This window comes from Pteronotus mesoamericanus, unplaced genomic scaffold (assembly GCF_021234165.1).
Source record: "Pteronotus mesoamericanus isolate MK-2021 breed Mesoamerican mustached bat unplaced genomic scaffold, CSHL_Meso_final contig_55, whole genome shotgun sequence".
NCBI lineage: Eukaryota > Metazoa > Chordata > Mammalia > Chiroptera > Mormoopidae > Pteronotus > Pteronotus mesoamericanus.
The window spans coordinates 2,496,977-2,510,849 of record NW_026555198.1 but is presented as its reverse complement, the minus strand read 5'-3'; the positions used below and the strand labels follow the sequence as shown (position 1 = coordinate 2,510,849).

Here is a 13,873-nt window from a genome sequence, read left to right as displayed (position 1 = left end):
GGGTTTTTCTTTATTCAATAAACATGGAAAATTACAATGATGCGTTCTTTGAATTAAACCAATCTTATATTCCTGGGTAAGTGTTACATTGTTATGACATATTATATCTTTCTGTTTCTGAATTTTATTTACCTCAATTGTGTTAGGAGTTTTGTGCCTGTATTCATGAAGGACACTGTCTCTTAGTTTCTTTTTTTGTAATAGCTTTCTCAGGTTTTAAAATTAACTTTCAATTTTGCATTATAAAATGCGGTGTGAATTGATCCCTCTTCTATTTTCTGAAAGAGTTTGTTTAAGATTCATGTTTTTCTTTTCTTAGATGTTTGATAAATTTACCGGTGAAACTATAAAAGCTTGAATTTTGAACAATTCTTTTTGGATTTTTTTTTTAAATAACAAATTCTATTTCTTTTAGATTTATTGTGTGATTTAGATTTTCTGTTTTATTTTTTGTCACTTTTGGAGAGTTGTATTTTTTGAGGAATTAGTCCATTTCATCTAAGTTATCTACTTTGTTATAAAATTATTTATAATATTTCTCTAAAATATATTTTTATTTTTATTATTTTTAAAAAATCCTCACCTGAGGATATGTCCAATGATTTGAGAGACAGAGGAAGAGAGAGAGAGAGAGAGACATTGATGTGAGAGAGAAACATCCATCAGCTAGCTGTCTCCAGGACACCCCTGACCGGGGATCAAACCTGCAACCCAAGCACGTTCCCTAACAAGGAATCGAACCCACAACCTTTTCAGTGCATGGGATGATGCTCCGATCAACTGAGCCATCCGGTCAGGGCAATATTTTTAACATCTATAAGATTTCTAGTGATAACCGCTCTTTTATTCATTATAATGGTATCTTATATTCTCCCTCTTTTTTCCTTGATCAGCCTAACTAAGAGTGTATCACTTCTATTGAACTTTTCAAAGAATCATTTTGGCCTTGTTCATGTTCTCTAATGATTGCCTGTTTTCTATTTTCATGGATATATGCTCTTCATTATTTATTTCCTTCCACTTATTTAAAATGAAAGATTGTTTTTACTTTTCTTTAATCTAGCTTTTTGGAACAAAACTTTATCCATTGTAAGTATTTAAAACAATAAATTTTCCTCTGAGCACTGCTTTATCTATACGCCACAGTTTATATTACATAATTTCACTGTCATTGTTGTTGTTGTTAAGTTCAAAATATATTTTAATTTCCCTTGTGATTTATTCTTTGTTTTCTTGGTCATTTAGTAGTAAATTGTTTAATTCCCAAGTATTTATTTCTTTTTTTAGATACATTATTGTTATTGACTTGTAATGTAACTACATTTTGATCAAAGAACATACTCTGTAAGACTTAAATTCTGTTAAATGCACTGTATTTTTTTTCTTTTGGCCCAGACATTGGCCTATCTACACTTGAAAAGAACGTGTACTCTACAAATGTAGGGTGCAGTGTTCTGTAAATATCAATTCAAAGTGGTGGACAGAAATTTCATAAATCTTCTATATCTTTTTTTCCTGAGCACCCCAGTTTTTCCAAGGAGTTTATTTGGTACCCAAGGACAGGGAGGCCCTGCATCTAAAAGACGGTGTTGGGCCTCTTGGTGGTCAAGCCTGGCTTGCGCTGGCTGGCGAGGAAGGACCGGCGGGGCAGCGGGAACTTGATCTTGGAGTCATGGAACTGCCTGACTGCCGGCCGGCGGCGCTTGCTGGCTGCAGTGTCCTCCACCTTCGTGATCTGGATTGAGTGGGCGCGGGCACGGGCCGGGCCCCCAAGTCCCCCTAGCACAGGGTGACGGCGCCTGCGGTGGTCAGGTCGCCGTACTCCTGGTACGTGTTGCGGGTCCCGCTGCGGCAGTCGTAGCACGGCCACATACCAAGGTTCTTCACCCGAAGTGGGGATTTGTCGAACACTTGCCCACAGTAGACGGTTCCCCTTGAAGAGTTCTTCACCCTCTTCAGTTGAGATACGAAGTACCAGAAGCAGGACTTGGCAACGACAGGGTTGGGTGCAAAGATGCGCATGCGGGAGAAGGGCGGTGTGGGGCACCTAGGGGTGGGCCGGCAGCGCCTGCCACCTCGTACTCGCGCAGCGGGCCCGCAGCCTTCAGAGCGTCCTCTCTACGTTCGCCACCACCCACAAATGGAATGAAATCTGGTTTCTGGATTTTGTTTTGTTCTTCAATTACTGAAAAAAGAATGTTAAAATCTATAGATATGATTATGGACGTGTCACATTTTCTCTTTTACTTTGTCAAATTTGCTCATTATTTTGAATCTCTGTTAAAAGGTGCATAAAGGTTTATTATTGTCATACCTTCCTAAAGAATTGACCTTCCCTCTTCTATTGTGAAATGCCCCTCTTTAATCTCTGGTAATGCTCTTTTATTGAAGTATATTTAACCTGGTATTAATATAGCTCCCTCTGCCTTTCTATGTGTACTTTTATATCACATACCTTTTCCCCATCCATATTCTTTCAATTTGTATCTGTACATTTAAAGTGGATCTCTAGTGTGTAGCACATACTTTGGTGTTGATTTCTATCCATTTTGATTGGAGTGTTTATATACCACGACATTTAATGTAAAATTTTATGTAGTTAGATTTAAGCCTACCATTTTACTATTTATTTTCTATGTCCTTTGTTATTTATCTACTAATCCTCCTTTTCTTTCCTCTGTTGGATTAATTGAATATATATTTCTACAGACCCATTTTATTTTATCATTTGGCTTTGTAGTCATGTTTCTTTTCTATTTTTATTTTAGTATTTACTCTAGAGATTACAGTATACTTCCTTGACTTTTAATAGTGTACTTCGAGTTAATATTTTATTGCTTCATAGATATATGTAGAAACCTTGAAATACATATAAAGGTCCATTTTCTCATCTTTTATGCTATTTTTTTCATAGTATATATTTCTCCCCAAGACAATTTATTGGCTGTAAGAAAAGTTGACATTTCATATCACATCTAAAAGAAAAATCATTTGAAAAGTGATTTTATTGGTTTCAAGTGCTAATAGTTTACATATTAACATAGTGACTCTAAGACTCAGTACAGTATCCCAGGACTGTAGAATGTGAGAGCTGGAAGAGATCTTCAAAATCATCCAGCCCCGCCCTGGCTGGTGTGTCTCAGTGGATTAAGTGCCATCCTGCAAACCAAAGGGTCGCTGGTTCAATTCCCAGTCAGGGCACATGCCTGGGTTGCGGGCCAGGTCCCCAGTAGTGGGGAGCGCCAGAGGCAACTACATATTGATGTTTCTCCCCCTCTCTTTCTCTCTCCCTTCCCCTCTCTCTAAAATTAAATAAATAAATAAATAAATAAGACCTTTAAAAAAATCATCCAGCCCAGTGTTTCCCCAGAGGAGCATTAATGCCATGTTGAGGGAGGTTATTCTTGATTGTGCAGGATTATCATGCACATTGTAGGGCTTTTAGTTATCACTGACACCCACCTGCTAAATTTAAAAAAAATGCCAGCATCCATTTCCAAAGTCCCAACTGGGGCTATTGTAAAGCCCTCCATTAAGAACCATTGTTAACTAAATAATTGTCCCAATTAAGAAACTGAAATTCAGAGAGATTAGGTAACTTGCTTAAGATGGAACACTATTTTCTTAAAAACTGTGACTAAATCCTGGTTCTCATTTCAGTTCTCTTTTAACTGCACCATGTTCTATCTGAGATTGGTCATAAAACTATTTCAACTATAAATAAAACATAAAATAAACTAGGAGATATTTTTATTTCTTGTGCCATAAATTAGTATCATCTGTTGGAAAAATCACTGTGAAGAAGTGAGGAGGTGGAGGTCCTGAATATGATTCTAGTATAAATTTCATGGACCTTCCATAGCCATTTAACCATTGCATGAGAATTGCATTTCCTGTTATTCTCTCTGCTAGACTGACTTACCCATGTTTATAAAAAGCTCCATGCAAAACCTTCACAGGGAAAAGACCCAATATAATCTCAGTAGAATCATTAATGCTTTATTTTGGTTCTGTATAAATATGTGTGCATTTCTATTTTTAAATTCTGAAAAACTCAGTTCTTAGTATTTTTTCTAGACTTCAGAGAGCATGAATACAGTCTTATGCCGCTTACTGTCATAAGCATAACTACTCAAAAAGCTCCTAAAGCAGCTTGAAAACTAGTTCTCACAGTTGTACTGCCCACACACAACTCAGATTGTTCCTACATTTCCAGTATGAGACAGGTGCTTAACTCAGCCTATACAAAATCTGAACCTGTTTGAGCTCAGCAATGTGGTGAGAAGGGCAGGTGGCCTGGCTGTAAGATAACCACTGAGGAGAGGAGGCTGTGGTTCAGAATGCGTGGGAAAAGAAATAACACAAAGTCTTGAGCATAAAAAGGCTAAATATGTACTAGACACTGAGATTATGCGTCTTCTTTTGGACAAAAAAAAGTTTAGATGGGACTGAAAACAAAGCCAAAAGGCAAATACATGAATAGAAACATTTAGCAGATGGATGGGACAAAGGGGTTCTGAGTGGGTGTTGGCAGAGTCTGTCATAGTTCCTGGATTCTAGCCAAACAGATTGATGCTGCTTAAGTATGTAAGACTTCTTTGGTTTGCATTTGTTTAATTAATAGGAAGTATATTTCACTAGGATGTTTTATCACTAGGTTGCATTAGATTTCTTAATTTTCCATATAACAAATATTTATTAAGTGCTTACTATAAGTCTGCTATTGTTTTCTAATGCTGTAGTGAGAAGTAGAAATACCATATGATCTCATTTATATGTGGAATCTAAAAAAAGAAGACCCAAACTCATAGATAAATTGGTGGTTTCCAGAGGCAGGGGGAAGAGGGTGGACAAAATGAGTGAAGGATGTCAAAAGGCACAAACTTCCAGTTGCAAAATAAATTAAGTCATGGGGATGTTATATACAGCAGGGAGACTATAGTTAATAATACTGTATTGCATATTTGAAAGTTGCTAAGAGAGTAGATCTTAAATTTTTTCATCACAAGAAAAAATTCTGTAACTGTGTGGTGATGGAGGTTAACTAGACTTATTGTGGTGATTATCTCAAAATATATGCAAATATCAATTCATTATGTTGTACAGCTGAAACTAATATAATGTTATATGTCAATTATACCTCAGTTTAAAAATGTCGTAGCTACCAAAGTGTGTGTGAGAGAGAGAGCGCACAACAGAGAGAGACAGAGAGAAAGAGGGAGAGAGAGAGATTTTTCTTCTGAAGTGACCTCCCTCACTGGGGGTATATAGACAACAAGGAGGATTAGTAAGTGCAGGTGGGGGATGTTAGGGAAGTCTTCTCTGTTAAAATATTGTCTGAGCAGACACATGAAGGAATTGAAAGGAAAAAATGATGAGGATACCTGGAGGAAGATGAGTGCAAGCGGCTGCAACACAAAGTATGATCTAAGGCTGGAGAAAGTCTAGTGTATTCCAGGAAAGCAAAGGGACAATGTGACTGGAAGGGAGTAAAGGAGAGGATAGTGGTGAGAGATGAACACTACTATTACCATAGACTCATGTCTAATTAGAAACGTATGGTGAGTTTGATTTTGTGATTTTTGCAAGAAGACAGAGGTAGCTATGGGTAAAACTTTTTCTCAGTGTTTATATCATTTTGTGTCCATTTTTTTCCAGTACCAAACTTCTGTTCTCTTTATCCTTGTCTTCATCTACATCTCTCAGTTCATCCTTTTTGTTCTCCTAGAAAACTGAATTTAACAGACATAGTTCAATAAGTCCGGGAGATAGACCAGACCTTTGTGGAAAACAAATGCCAGTGCTCAGTATGAGCTTCTAAGATGGCCAAGTTGCACTCTCAAAGGCCAGATCCCCAGTAGGGGGCGCGTGAGAGGCAGCCACACATTGATGTTTCTCTCTGTCTCTTTCCCCTCTCTCTAAAAATAAATAAAATCTTTTAAAGATTGTTCTAAGAGACATGGGCGCAAGCTCACTTCTCCCCAGAAAACGAATCCAGGCTTCTCAGCTGCTGAGTCCAACTTTAGTTTGTATTATTATTATTTTTCTACTAACTGTGATCTTAGACTGTTCCACAGAGAAACGTGTGTCATTCACAATAGTCTGCTTGAAGATGAGCATCTCTCTTCTACAGTGCCAGTAATTGACTTCTGGTCATGATGTCCTGATTTTACTCCCCTCCAGTGGCTTGAGAACTGCTGAGTTGAGCAACTCCTTAGGGCACCATTAACACTATAACATGTCTGCCGTGTGCAAAGTAAGTTATAGTAATCCAGATAAAATAGGTTGATGGTTTAAACCAGGGGGAAATACAAAAGAGGGAGAAATATAGACAGATTTGAGAAATATTTAGCTGGCAGTATTGGCAGGACTTTGGGGTAGATTAAATACAAGTGTTGAAACCCTGGCTGGTGTGGCTTCAGTGGATTACGTGTTGGCCTGTGAACCAAAGGGTCACGCGTTCGATTCCCAGTCAGGGCACATGCCTGGGTTGCGGGCCAGATCCCCAGTAGAGGGTGTGTGAGAGGCAACTACACAATGATGTTTCTCTCCTTCTTTTTCTCTCTCCCTTAAAAATAAATAAATAAATAAATAAATAAATAAATAATCTTTTACAAGAAGACAAGTGTTGAGGGAAAAGACATTAGAACTGACTCCTAAGTTTTTGACTTATCAAACTAAATGGAAAGTGGAAATATTCACTGAGGCATGGCGTATTATTGGAAGAGGACTCAGCTGGTGAGGGAAGATTATGAAGAAAAATTGAGTTCGAAATACCTTTAAAAAGTGAATATCAAGTAGGTAGAGGGACTGAAGGATTTCTGGTAGTCAGAGGAGAGATTTGCTTTGGAAATAAAAAATTTTGAAGTCATTAGCATATAGATATTAAATAGACCTTGGATATGAAGGGAAGTTTCTAAAAAAGAATGGAGAGCCCTGACTGGTATGGCTCACTGGTCACTGGTTCAATTCCTGGTCAGGGCACATGCCTGGGCTGGAGGCGTGTGAGAGGCAACTGATTGATATTTCTCTCCCTCTCTTTCTCCCTTCCTTCCCGTCTCTCTAAAAATAAATAAATAAAATACTTAAAAAATGTAAGAAAACCTTGGCTAGTGTGGCTCAGTAGATTGAGCGCTAGCCTGCGAATCAAAGGGTTGTCGGTTTGATTCCCAGTCAGGGCACATGCCTGGGTTGCAAGCCAGGTCCCCACTAGGGAATGCACGAGAGGCAGACACACAATGATGTTTCTCTCCTTCTCTTTCTCCCTCCTTTCCCTCTCTCTAAAAATTAATAAATAAATAATTTTTTTTAATGTAGAAAAAGAAGAGAAGTCTCTATAACTGAAGTCTAAAGTGCTTCACTATTTTCAAGTCAGGTTGTGGAAGAAGGGCCAGCAAAAGACACTTACTGGGATGGAAGGCAAACCAGGAGATTATGTGGTCATTTTCAGTCCCTCACCTTCTGATTTGCTTTCTTCAATGATCAGAAAACGGGTGCAGTTATGACTAGTGCACTGGACTTTCTCAGAGGAGTGGGTAGGCATATTCATGTTTTCCATACCATGTGTCATGGGGGAATCCAGTTGAGAATTGCTGCATTGAGTCATGCTCTCTTTCCAGTTACAGGAGGTAGATAAAAATGAAGCCTTAAACATTTTTTAAAAAACTACATTCAAGAAATTTTAAGAATATTGAGACAAAAAATATTTCCCAAGTTTAAGTGGAGTGACTTTGAAGAATTAGTTGGAGTAGGGAGGGATTTTGAGATTTTAAAGAATGGATTATATATAAAGTATTTTAATGATATCAGTGAAATATAAACTGTTTCAAAATGACTTATTCTTAAAATTTTTATTGATTGATTGATTTGAGAGAGAGGAAGAGGGAAAGAAAAAGAGACATTGATTTGTTGTTCCACTTATTTATGCATTCATTGGTTGATTCTTATATGTGCCCTGACTGGGGATTGAACTCACAACTTTGGCCTATCAGGACAATGCTCCAACCAACTGAACTACCTGGGCAGAGATAAAAACTCTTAATTCCTGGAAATGTTCTAGCCCACAGAGAAAAATATTCTGCAGTTTAATCTCGACCATAATTGGCCAGTATGCGTTATGGCAGAATCTGCAGGTAACAGCTTATAGGGAGGACAGTACTACAGAGCCAAATGCAATAGTGAGGGTTGAAGTCATGGAGATGCCTTTATAGCTCACAAATGGGAAATAATGGGCTAATATCATAAAAACTGCTGAGGATGCATTTCTTTTGTGCTTTTGGCTGCTAATCAGCTGGGGACAGCCAATGGTCTTTGATATAAAGCCACTCTGATTTCTGTGGTAGCTGTGACTAGAGATACTTTAAGTTAAAGCTACCAGTTCCTGCTGCTAAGGACAGAATAGTGCCAAAGATGGAAGTTTTGTTTTGTATCCAAGAGAGGAGGGTATAATTTGAGGTGAAGAGGGAAGGGAGAAAGATTGGTTTATTGGTGCATTGCAAAGAAATAGTTCACCCTTGACATGAATATCAAGTACAGAAATTTTCTAGGATAATGTCTGGCTCCCACTGAGAATGCTTAATAAATGTTTGTTGGAGTTGATCTTCTCTTTAACTATGTTTCTCACATGTAATAATTGTAATTAACTTATTTTTATCATCATCAGGCATACTCATATCAGATCATTAAACAAGGTAAGCAACAGCACTGGCTGGTGTAGCTCAGTGGATTGAGCGTTGGCCTGTGAAGCCAAAGGTTGCTGGTTTGATTCCTGGCCAGGGCACATTCCTGGGTTGCAGGCCAGGTCCCCAGCTGAAAGCGAGCAAGAGGCAACCAGTCAATTTTTCTCTCACACATCCATGTTTCTCTCCCTTCTTTTCTCCCTCTCTCCCCTCTCTCTAAAAATAAATAAATAAAATCTTTTAAAAAAGCAACAACTGAAGAAGTGGTTAAATATTAACATTTAAAGTCCAGCATTCTGAATTACGTGTGTATTTGTGGTTTATCTTACACAAATAACATAGTTCCTCACAAGTGTTCTGACAATTGTTCAATACTTCTTAGTAGGCAATTGAATAAAAATGTTCTGCAAGTATGGGAATATTGACCTGGTGTTGTTGAGGGGCTGTTTATCTTTACTGAGACAAGGGCAAAGGAAAACGGATTTCAATTGTATAAATTAAACACCTCGTGTGACATCAGTTAAAACTTATCTATATAAATTATTTGAAAATGACACAATACAGCCAGATTAAACTTCCAAAAGCATAGCTCTGATCTGACAATTCCATACTCAAAAACTTTCAATGACTCCTCGTTGTCAGAAGAATAAAATGAACCACTTAATTGGGCTCTCTATGATTTGCTCTACCTTTCAAGGCTATATATATCCTGTTCTTTCCCTCACAGACCCTAAAACTTGATCTAAGCTATTCTTTACATTTCCTTGTTTTTCCATCCACAGTTTTTTCCTCATGCTATGTCTTCTTATGTGTATATTCTTCTTTGCATCCAGGTTTACTAACATTTTATCTGTTCTTTATATTAGATTGGGTTCATTATTCAGTAAGTTACCTTTGATACCTTCAGACTAATCAATTTTCCTTTCTCCAAAAACTTTCATCAGTTTTTTATGGTACTAACACAAATAGGCCAATCATCTTTTTTGTTGTTGTTGTTGTTGTTGTTGTTGTTCTTGTTGATGCCAGGACGAACAATCACTAACTGCTCAGGTACCAAAAAATTATGCTTCCAAAATCTCTTGATGTTTATTCTGCACATAGAGCAATCAAGCTGCCCTACACATGCCACTCATGACAGAAGCCCTTTTTCTTTCTTGAAATTCTCATATCCCCAAAGCTATGATAATAGAAGATTTTTCAAAGTTTATTGAAAAAACCAGAACTCACCTGATCTTATTTAGTAGTAAAATCTAACCTGACGTGATTCGAGACTTTCTCTAGTCTTTATAGACTAGACCCCTTATCTGTGGGTGATATGTTCCAAGACCCCCAGTGGATGCCTGAGACTGCGAATAGTACCTAATCCTGTATATACTATATTTTTCTTCTGCATGCATACCTATGATAAAGTTTAACTTATAAATTAAGCATGATAACATATTAACAACAACAATAATAAAATAGAACAATTCTAATAACATACTGTAATATAAAAGTTATGTGAATGTGGTATTTCTGAAAATACCTTATTGTACTGTACTTACCTCTCACTTAATGGAAGCATTTTGTAGCTTCCTTTTGGCATATCCAAAACATTGCCATTCTTGAGCTATGGTGTCTTTATTAAGTACAGGCATACCTCATTTTTTTGCACTTTGTTTTATTGTGTTTCACAGATACTATGTTTCCATCAACATTGAAGCAAGACCCTCCACCAACAAAAATATTAAGACTCACTGAGAACTCAGATGATGGTTAGCATTTTCTTGCACTAAAGTATTTTAAAATTAAGGTATGTACATTGCTTTTTTAGACTTAATGCCATTGTACACTTAATGATTTTATATGCACTAGGAAACCAAAACATTTGTGTGACTCACTTTACTAAGAATTTGCTTTATTGCAGTGGTCTGGAACCAAACCTGCAATATCTCTGAGACATGCCTGTAAAATCACAGTTACTTGAACACAAGCACTGAGATACTACAAAGGTCGATTTGATAACCTAAATGGCTACTAAGTGACTAACAGGAAGGTAGTGTACACAGTGTGGATACATTGGACAAAAGGATTATTCATGTTCCAAGTGATAAGCACATCAATGCAACACAATGTGACATGTTACATCGGGGGTATATTAGTATAGGAGAGATGAGTACAAGGAGAATCATAATAATAAGTGTGACACATCCATTATTTTGAAGTCTAGTTAACGAATGATCTGTATGGCATATAGTATATTCATGGATCTGTGTGTAATATCAAATAACCATGACACAAGACCACAAATTTAATACTAATCTTTCTCTGATTGGATTTCCTTCAGTTCAACAAGATTTTCTTTCTCTACTATTTCCTTTAAACTGCTTTGTGGTGCACATTGCTTTTGGTCAATAGAGACTTTCTTTTCTTTTTTGCTAGTATAAGGAACTTCACAGTTTAGTTAAAAACAGCCAAATATCTGATAATTTCTTTAAAATATATTCCAAATAGCCCTGACTGATGTGGCTCTGTGGATTGGGCAGCCTGTGAACCAAAAGGTCACCAGTTTGACTCCTTTTTATTTTTTAATTTTTAAAAAGGTTTTATTTATTTATTTTTAGAGAGGGGAAGAGAAGGAGAAAGAGAGGGAGAGAAACTTCAATGTATGGTTGCCCCTCACATGTGTCCCCTACTGGGGACATGGCCTGCAACCCAGGCATGTGCCTTGACTGGGAATCGAACCAGTGACATTTCAGTTCATAGGTTAGCACTCAATCCACTGAGCCACACCACCCAGGAGGGAGGCAACTGATTGGTGTTTCTTCCCCTCTCTTTCTTCTTCCCTTCTCCTCTCTTTCTTCCTCCCTTCTCCTCTCTGTAAAAAGAAATAAATAAAATCTTAAAAAATAAAATAAAATGTATTCTGAATAAATGTTTTAAAAATTATTAATACTTTCTGAAGAGAAATATTTTTATTTTAAATCTGGAAGTGGCTGAAAGTGGCCGAGCACAAAGATGACCATCTTCATTTTATTGGCTTGTTGCTGGCCCTTGATTTTTGTTTTCTCTCAGGAGGAAATAGTTTAAAGCAAAAAGAACTCCTGGTTTCTAATTCCATCTCAGTTACTAGTTAAATTTGGAACTTAGAAAAGTCACCTTTGCCCTCTGGGCCTTGGTTGCTACATCTTTACAAAGGAGATGCTGTCATCCCCAGAGACCTTACAGAATTGTTGTAGAAATCAAAGAGGAATAGATGCAGTATTGTTTGGATAACATAAAGGTGCTTGTGGAAGACACTAGTGCTCTTGTAATTTTCTGTGTGCTCCCCTGCAGAGCCCAGTATCTTTTTAGTTATGTGAAGACTGTGACTACTCTGGCTAATGGGCTATGAGTAGGTGTGACACTTGTCACTGCTAATCAAAGCATTAAGAGTTCATATGCCATCTCTGAGCTCTTATTCCTCTTCCTTAGTAACCATGGAGACAATATGTTGAGATAGTGGCGTAAAATAGAAGGAGAATCTATCTTTGAGTTACTAAATGGAGGGAAATCCCACCTCCCAAATGACCTTCAATTAACTTTGCATGAGAGAGAAATACATTGTTGTGTCTCTGAGATTTTGGAGCTATATGTTACTGGAACATATCTAAACCTCTACTGGTTAATCCACTGTTACAAGCATAAGGCATTGCTATTTGAGGTGTTCTGTGGAAGTGTGTGGGAAACTAGAGATATGAAACTCTCAAAAGCTTTTGGTGGTGTTCCCATCAAGAGAAATGAGAGGCTTTATGGTTTCTTTAGCAAAGATGCTTCCAATGTCTTTCCAAACCACCTCAAAATTTAGTATTCCAGGAAAGGTATCTTCAGCTCTGCTATGGGTCTTATTTTGATGCTAAGGCTAAGAGCTCATCTCTGCCATTGCTTCCTGCCTTTCAGATTATTCAGACAAGATTAAGAATAAAGGCCTGGTAAATGCTCCACTAGGACCAGTAGAACAGAGGTAGCGTGGGACAAGATTGGGAGATGTCACTCCTGTAAGGTTATTTTCATATAAACCCCTCTTTATTTCCTCTTTGATTATTTTCTTCTTTTCTTGTCTGCTTCTTCTTACTCTGCCTTCTATTTATTTTGTAGTCATAGGCCTTTCTTAATTTTTTGAGTGACCACTCTGTGCTCTGGGCTATAAGAAATACAGAACAGTTTAAGGTATCATGCATGCCTTTAAGTTTATAATACATTGTGGAAATGAGCTTTATGCACAGCAAAGAGGACTAGTGCAAAACTGAGTGATTCAGTGCTAAACTGAGAGACAAATTATAAATGCTATAGGAGACAGCAGGCAGGAAAAGCAATGGAGATTATTTGGATGAGGATGAATCTAGAACTGGGGGCTTGGCAAGGAGGCTGTTGCAGTAATCCAAAGGTGAGGGGATAAATATTTGGAAACGAGAATAGAGAAGAGAAATAATGTGGATGAAAATGACAGTCATTTTAAAAGAAAATGGTTAGAATTTGTGACTAATAGGATGAGAGTTATATGAGTAGAAATTGCCAAAGATGATTGAAAGCTTTAACCCTGAATAGCTTAAGAAAATAAAAGTGTTATTAACAGGGAAAACATTATTCGAAATAAAGTGGAATCAGCCCTGGCTAGTGTGGCTCAGTGGATTGGGTGCCAGCCTGTGAACCGAAGGGTTGCCAGTTCAATTCCCAGTCAGGGCATAAGCCTGGGTTGCAGGCCAGGTCCCCCGCGAGGGGCAAGTGAGAGGCAACTGCACATTGAAGTTTCTCTCCCTCTGTTTCTCCCTCGCTTCCACTCTGTCTAAAAACAAATAAATGAAATCTTTTAAAAAATGGAATTTGATTAGAAGAGGTAGTTATGGGAAACGGAGTTCGCTTATGGATATAAGTGTTTGGTGGAGAAGAGCTCACGAGTCAAGAATACATGTCTAGTATCCAGGCAGATCTATTAGCACTGGAAGCCAAATGAAAAGATGAAATTGGAAATGTGTGTGATATGTGAAGCCATAGTATGATGGATTGGTTAATACACCCAACTTGGGAGGTTTGGATGGAGGATGAGTCCATGAGAGAGACTGGTAAAAACCAATGGGGATGTTCATTCATTCGCTCATTTATTCATTCAACAATCATTTACTGAGCACAAAATATGTGTCATGTATTTGTTAAAACATTTATTACTTGCCCTGGCT

General features: G+C 37.6%; 1 non-coding gene and 1 pseudogene across 1 annotated transcript; both read right to left on the bottom strand.

Moving 5' to 3' along the window:
- Positions 1-1,576: 1,576 nt before the first annotated feature.
- LOC129075521 (60S ribosomal protein L18a-like) lies at positions 1,577-7,606 on the bottom strand (annotated as a pseudogene).
- Positions 7,607-9,694: 2,088 nt separating this feature from the next.
- Positions 9,695-9,827, bottom strand: LOC129075559 (U11 spliceosomal RNA). The gene has a single exon (XR_008529658.1). It is a non-coding gene; the product is annotated as a U11 spliceosomal RNA (small nuclear RNA).
- Positions 9,828-13,873: the final 4,046 nt, after the last annotated feature.